We start from the raw sequence: 6,000 nt of genomic DNA, 5'->3' as shown, positions 1-6,000 counted from the left end.
AGGCCTCTTAATTAACTCATCCCAACGCTGCCATCTGAGAACAAGAATATCACCTGGTGGTTAATTCTCTGAGATTGGAGAGTAATTCAGCTTAAATCTAAATCAGCCTAAGAGTGAGCATATATAAAACACAGGTAAACACATGCTCCTCGGATTAGGGCAAAGTTTCAAAATATTAACCAGAGGATATTATTCATCTACCCTTTAAAGTAGACAACTGAGCCCAGGTGGCTCAGGGGCTAAGCGTCCAACTCTTGGTTTTGGCTCAGATCGTGATCTCAGGGTCATGAGACGTAGCCCCACGATGGTCCGTGCTCAGTGTGGAGTCTGCTTCAGGTTCTCTCTCCCTCCTCCCCCCTCCGCCCCAGGCTCGAGCACACGCACCTGCTCGCACTCTCTAAAATAAATAAATAAATCTTAAAAAAAAGAAAAACTAGACAATGAAGTTGAAGTGTATTGCCAAAAAGAACAAAAACAAGAAGCGTAATGTTGAATTCTTAGCTATGACCCACGTTCTGCTGGACTCCCTCTCCTCCAGCATCTTCACTTAGGGTTATCTTTCAGGGACCCCTATGACCTTCTCCTCCTGGAGCTGCCCTGGAACCCCTCCCAAAACCTACGGACTTAATTAGGGATTTATTTAACAAACACTAACCAAGAGCCTACTATGTGCCAGGCACTGAGGATACAGAAACAGACAAAAACAAAGTTGCCTGCCTTTTTTTTTTTTTTTGGAGTTTACAACCTGGAACAGCAATATAGGCAACAAATAAGAAAGCATACGATGTGTGAGGTGGTGAAAGGTGAGGTGGAGAAAAATTAGGAAGAAGAGAGGGTATAATTTTAAGTAGAGTGCTCACGGGAAGTCCGGCTGAGAGGGTAGCGCTCGGGCAACAGTGTGAAGGAGAGAGGAGGGGGCGCCACGTGCATATCGAGGAAAAGAACCGGCTAAGCAAGAAGGACAGCCCGTGCAAAGGGCCTGAGACAGAAAAATGGCTGAGTTCTTAAAGGAGGGCCAGCGAGGGCCCCAGTGCGGCTGGAGGAAAACGAGGGAAGGGGAGGAGGAGGCGGCTAGGTCCTGCAAAGCCCTGCAGACCTGGAATTGTCTCCTACTTAGAGGGAGCCCGGAAGGCACTGAAAGCTTGTGAGCGGAGCGTGCCATGACCTGGGGGGAGCAAAGGCACGTGCAGAAGCAAGGGGCTGAAGGCCACTGCGGGCTGGAGGTGATGGGGGGCGGTGGAAGCAAGCGGCAGGTTCGCTCCACCATCTCGGGGGAGCTGGTGCAACCAGCTGTCATCCTGGACATGGGGGCTCGGAAGCAAAAGAGGGGTCACCAACCCCACGGCTTTGTGGCTTATGCCCCTGGAGACACCGCGTTTCCTGAGATCGGAAGAAAGGCAGATGGACGGGTGGCAAGGGGAGGATCGGGAATCTATCCGAGCAACGGGCACGCGGTTTTCTCCGTCACCCAGCACTTGTCTTCAAGGAAAGGTGCCGGGTGGGCCGGCAGGGCTGGGGGGCGGGGGGGGGGGGGGGGGCTTCATCTAAAATCTCACCAAGGTATTTCATTAAATAAAAGGACCACGTCTTCCATTCCCTGTCTCTGCAAATGCATTAAGCAGGGAACCGGCCGGAACAAACAAACAAACAAACAGTTTAAGGAAAATATTGATTAAAAAGAGATTTCACCCAGCGGGAGCAAACCCTTAGAGAGCAAGATTTTTTTTTTCCTTCGTCATGAAAGTTCAATCCCAAGGCATCACTTTTACGGGGACCATCCCCAATTCCCCAAATGAGCATCCTTAGAAAGCTCTCCTGTGGGATGTGTGTGCAACCTGCAAAGGCACGTGTCTAGGCGAGCGTGTGCACGCGTGTGCACAGGGACCGCTATCGAGGACGCCCGAGAGTCTGAGGCATTCTCGAAGCCTCGAAGTGGGGGGGCGCCCTGTCCGTGTTCTCCAGTGCGTGTGTCACAGCAGCGGGGGCGACCCCGGCACGTTGGGGAGGACCCGCTTGTCGTCGTTAGGACAGAGCAGCCCCCCTGCCCGCCTCCTCCTCCCTGCAGTGGGAGGGGGTCTGAGGTGTGACCCCCACCCCCACATAGGGTCTGCTCAGAGCGTGACACCTCCCAAAGTAGGACGGTCGCGGGCCTTTCCTCCACCCGGGGAAACCCGTCGTGTCCGCATCCCGCAGGGGCTTGGCGGCGGCCTCCTGGGCTGGAATCCTTCCTAGGCAGACTGGAAGGCCCGAGGACAGGGACGGCCACGCTCGCGGCAGCCACGCGCCGTGTGCACGGGGGATGGTTGCCGGCCCGATGTGAGACGTGCGCGTCCAGCGGTGAGCGAGCAGCGCGCTGCAGGGCCCTCCAGACAAACCCCACGGCTTCCTGTACATAAACAGAGAGGGGGGTCGTTGCAGGAACGGGCTCCCGCCACCTGGAAACCCAGCAACGCCGAGGACCTGGGGGCTGTGGACGAGGGTCCACGACCCAGGGCCCAGGGCCGGGGAACACAGGCAACAGCGAGTGCGCTCTCCCTCTGCCTTTTCCTTCTGTTCGGGCCGCCCCCCTCCCCATTCCTTCCTGGGTCTGCAGATTTATGCTAATCCCTTCTGGAAACACCCCCAAGGGTGCATCCAGCTGTCTGGGTGTCCCGTAGCTGGGCCAGCTTCTCCCCACTGCAGACCCTGTTTCGGCTTGGCACCCCTGTTTGCCTAATAGGGTGGCACCTGGTGCTGGTCACCGTCAGAGAAAGGGAACAGGTGGCGGTGGAGGGGAAGGGAGAGGAGGATAGGATGCCTCCTCCAGGCCCTGCTGACAGAGAGCAGAGGCACGGACGGAGGGGGGGCTGAGGGAGACGCCTGTCACTCCCGCTGCTCACCTGCTGCAGCACCCACCATAAGGGACACTGGCTGGGAGCGAGGAGGGGAGGCTGGACCCCACCCTGCAAGGCCGCCCGGCCCTTCCCTCCACCCCTCGCCCCCCTGTCCCAGCCCCCTCCCTGCAGACCTGGCTCCCGCTCATCCTGGGACGCCCCCTCCCACTGCCCAACCTTGGGCTCTGACTGCAGACCAACCTTCTCCCCTACGCCACACCTGCTGGAACCCCATTCTGGGTCATTCCAGGTGACACGCAGCAGCCAGCTGAGCTGCACCTGAGAATCCTACCCCCAGGGCCCGGTGAGGAGGACACGGTAGGGGGAGACTGCCCCGTCTCATGGCACATGGGGATGGCTTCTAGGTCACGGGGCACTGCAGAGGTGCAGGTGCAGGGATAGTCACGGACAGACACCCGTGACCTGGCCAAGCCCCAGCTCTACAGCCGCCCATTATGCACATCTTATGGAAGCATGCTCCATGTCCCCCCAAAATCCCCAGCCATGTGGAACACAGGAATGTGTAAATTATTTGGCATTCTCAGTCTTCTTGAAGTCACCGATCCTACAGTCATACTGGGTGCTCAACAGGTACGAGGATTGTGAAAAGACACCATGAGGGTCTCGCGCTGGTCAGGAAGCTGAACAGGTAGATGCACAACTACTTCGGTGTAAGGGCGGCCAGGGAAGGACGCCAGAAGTCTCCAGAAGGCCAAGGCAGGGCTGGTAAACTCCGCTGCGGTTACCGGAATGGGGGGCACGAGTAGGCCAGGGCTCACCTCGAAGAGGAAGGCTGGGGAAGGGTCTGCAGGCTGGAGGAACAGAATGGGCAAAGCGCAGAGGCCCACGGGGCCCAAGTGCTCTGCTCCTGGGGGGCGGCAGACGCAGGTGAGGGGGACCCAGAGCACGTGCAACCCGGGAAGCGGCCTTTGAGCGTCTTGCTTCGGATCCCGGGCTTCGCCTCAGTGTGCAGGCAGTCGAGGGCCGTCGGGAGCCGAGCAGGAAGGCTCGGGGCAGCGGCCCACCTGCCCGCGCACACGCTGGGACGCTGCTCGAGTTGGCTCTTCAGGGTTCCACGCGAGTAGAAGAGCCCAGTGAAGGCCGGATGGCGGCTGGAGCACCTGTGTCCCCCCGCTGGAACTCCGCAAGGGTGACCATCGGGGTCGGAGCGTGTCGCCGCGTCTAAGGAAGCGGTTGCCACCGATGCGGCAGGCAGGTCACCGCGCTGGCTGGGGACGCTCGAGGCTGCAAGGGCACGTCCACCGAGGCGGCGGCACGCAGACACAGTGGCGCCCGCCCTTTCTCAGGAGCTGCATCCCTCCTGCCTCAGAGGGCCCCGGTGCTAATACTCCTGGTCAGCCCGAGAGCTCACGGGACGTGCACTTCTGGTGCAAGCGCTTACACACCACTCTGGTTGCTTTCCTTTTTTTTTTTTTTTTTTTTTTTTTTAATTTCTGGGCAATTGAAATTCATCGTGGCGAATAATCCATGTTGCAGTTCCTCTTTCTACCTCATTCCTAGGACACGTGCGACCATTTCCATGGCAACCCTTGCACCTGCTTGCCTCTACACTGGGTTGACACTGTGACCCTTCCATGGGTCCCCGGCGCCACTCCCTTCTGTGAAGCCCCCCGGCCCGCCTCCTCCTCCCTGCAGTGGGAGGGGGTCTGAGGTGTGACCCCCACCCCCACATGCACGGGGGTTAGCCTATGAGCCCACCGCACCCCCAGACACAGCGCTTGCTCAGGGACGGGCAGCTAAGCAAAGCCGGGCCAATGAGTCATCCCTGGGATTACAGGAGTTACCTACCGAGAGTTTTACAGCCGAGTTTAACATTAAATAATAATAATATAATAATAATAATAATAATAATAATAATAGAGGAAAAATCCACACCCAAATCTATGTAGTCAAATTCTATACCTCACTGCCCCCTCGGGCAAACCCGCGCCTCTCACCCGCAGAGCCCCGGAGCGCCCAACACATGAACCAGCCCCGTGCCTGTGTGCAGGAAGCGGCAAGCGAGGGGCCGGCCCGTGCAGGACAACGGGGAAGCGCCAGGATGCAGGAGCTCTTGTTGGTGGGATGCGTGTTCAGGAAAAGCTTCATCAAGGAGATCTGGGGTTCCGAGGGCCAAAGAAAGCTGGCAGGCGGAGAAGAACTGGAAAGGCTCTGCCAATGGAAACCTGCGTGGCCAGGACGGGACGGCGGGAAGACGACAGCGCGCCCTAAGTGTGCAATGCCATCCCCCAAGGCTCCTGGAAGACGAGGCCGAGAGAAGGCGCTCGTGCCCACTGCAGGAGGTCTTGAGGGCCTGTCATCCTTAGGCAGGCCACACCCCGAGAGGTTTCACAGCGAGATCGGCAGCATCGGGCCGGTCTCCTCACCTGAAGAGCTTGGGGCTGGGGAGAAACGTCTAGGAAGCGAGCACGGAGGGATGCCCCCAGCACGCTCCAGGCCCGGCTCTGGAGGTAGACAGCTCGTGTCCACACCCAGCTCCGACTCTTGAGCTCCTTCGCAGGTACCAAACGGCAAATCATTTCTCCAGGAAGTGATGCTGGGAACCCCTCACCTTCCAAAGATGAGCAATGCTCCCTGTCACTCTTTTAGTTTTCTTGTTCATTAGTCATCTGAAAAGAGTCTGTGTCCCCCTCCCGCAAACCTACTCAAGGACACACTTGCACTATATCAAATTCTGTGTGTGTGTGTGTGTGTGTTTTTTTTTTAATTAGCCAACTTTTAAAACCCTGACAAAGAGACATAAATATTTACCAAAAAAAAAAAAAAAAAAAAAAGCAGTAGCAGTTTCCAGAACATTAAGAGACCTATGACAACCCACGCCATGACATCAAGCCTTGATTCAATAGCACTCATCGTGGTGTTGCGACTTGAATCCAGTGAATAGATTTAGATACCCGTATCGGATATAAAATCATTTAACATGACCTGACAACTCCATGCCTCAGCAACTAATTAATCTTATTACAACCGACCTACCGATGAGCACAGGACTAATGCCGATAGACGAGGACGTCGTGGCTCCGCAGCCCTGATGGGCGACGCCTCCGAGCTGCCCCCAGCACGTCCACACCACGGTCCACAGGAGTGCCCGACGCCGGATGAAGAG

The sequence above is a fragment of the Canis lupus genome, chromosome 16, assembly GCF_011100685.1.
Source record: "Canis lupus familiaris isolate Mischka breed German Shepherd chromosome 16, alternate assembly UU_Cfam_GSD_1.0, whole genome shotgun sequence".
NCBI classification, from domain to species: domain Eukaryota; kingdom Metazoa; phylum Chordata; class Mammalia; order Carnivora; family Canidae; genus Canis; species Canis lupus.
This window is presented reverse-complemented; position numbering follows the sequence as displayed.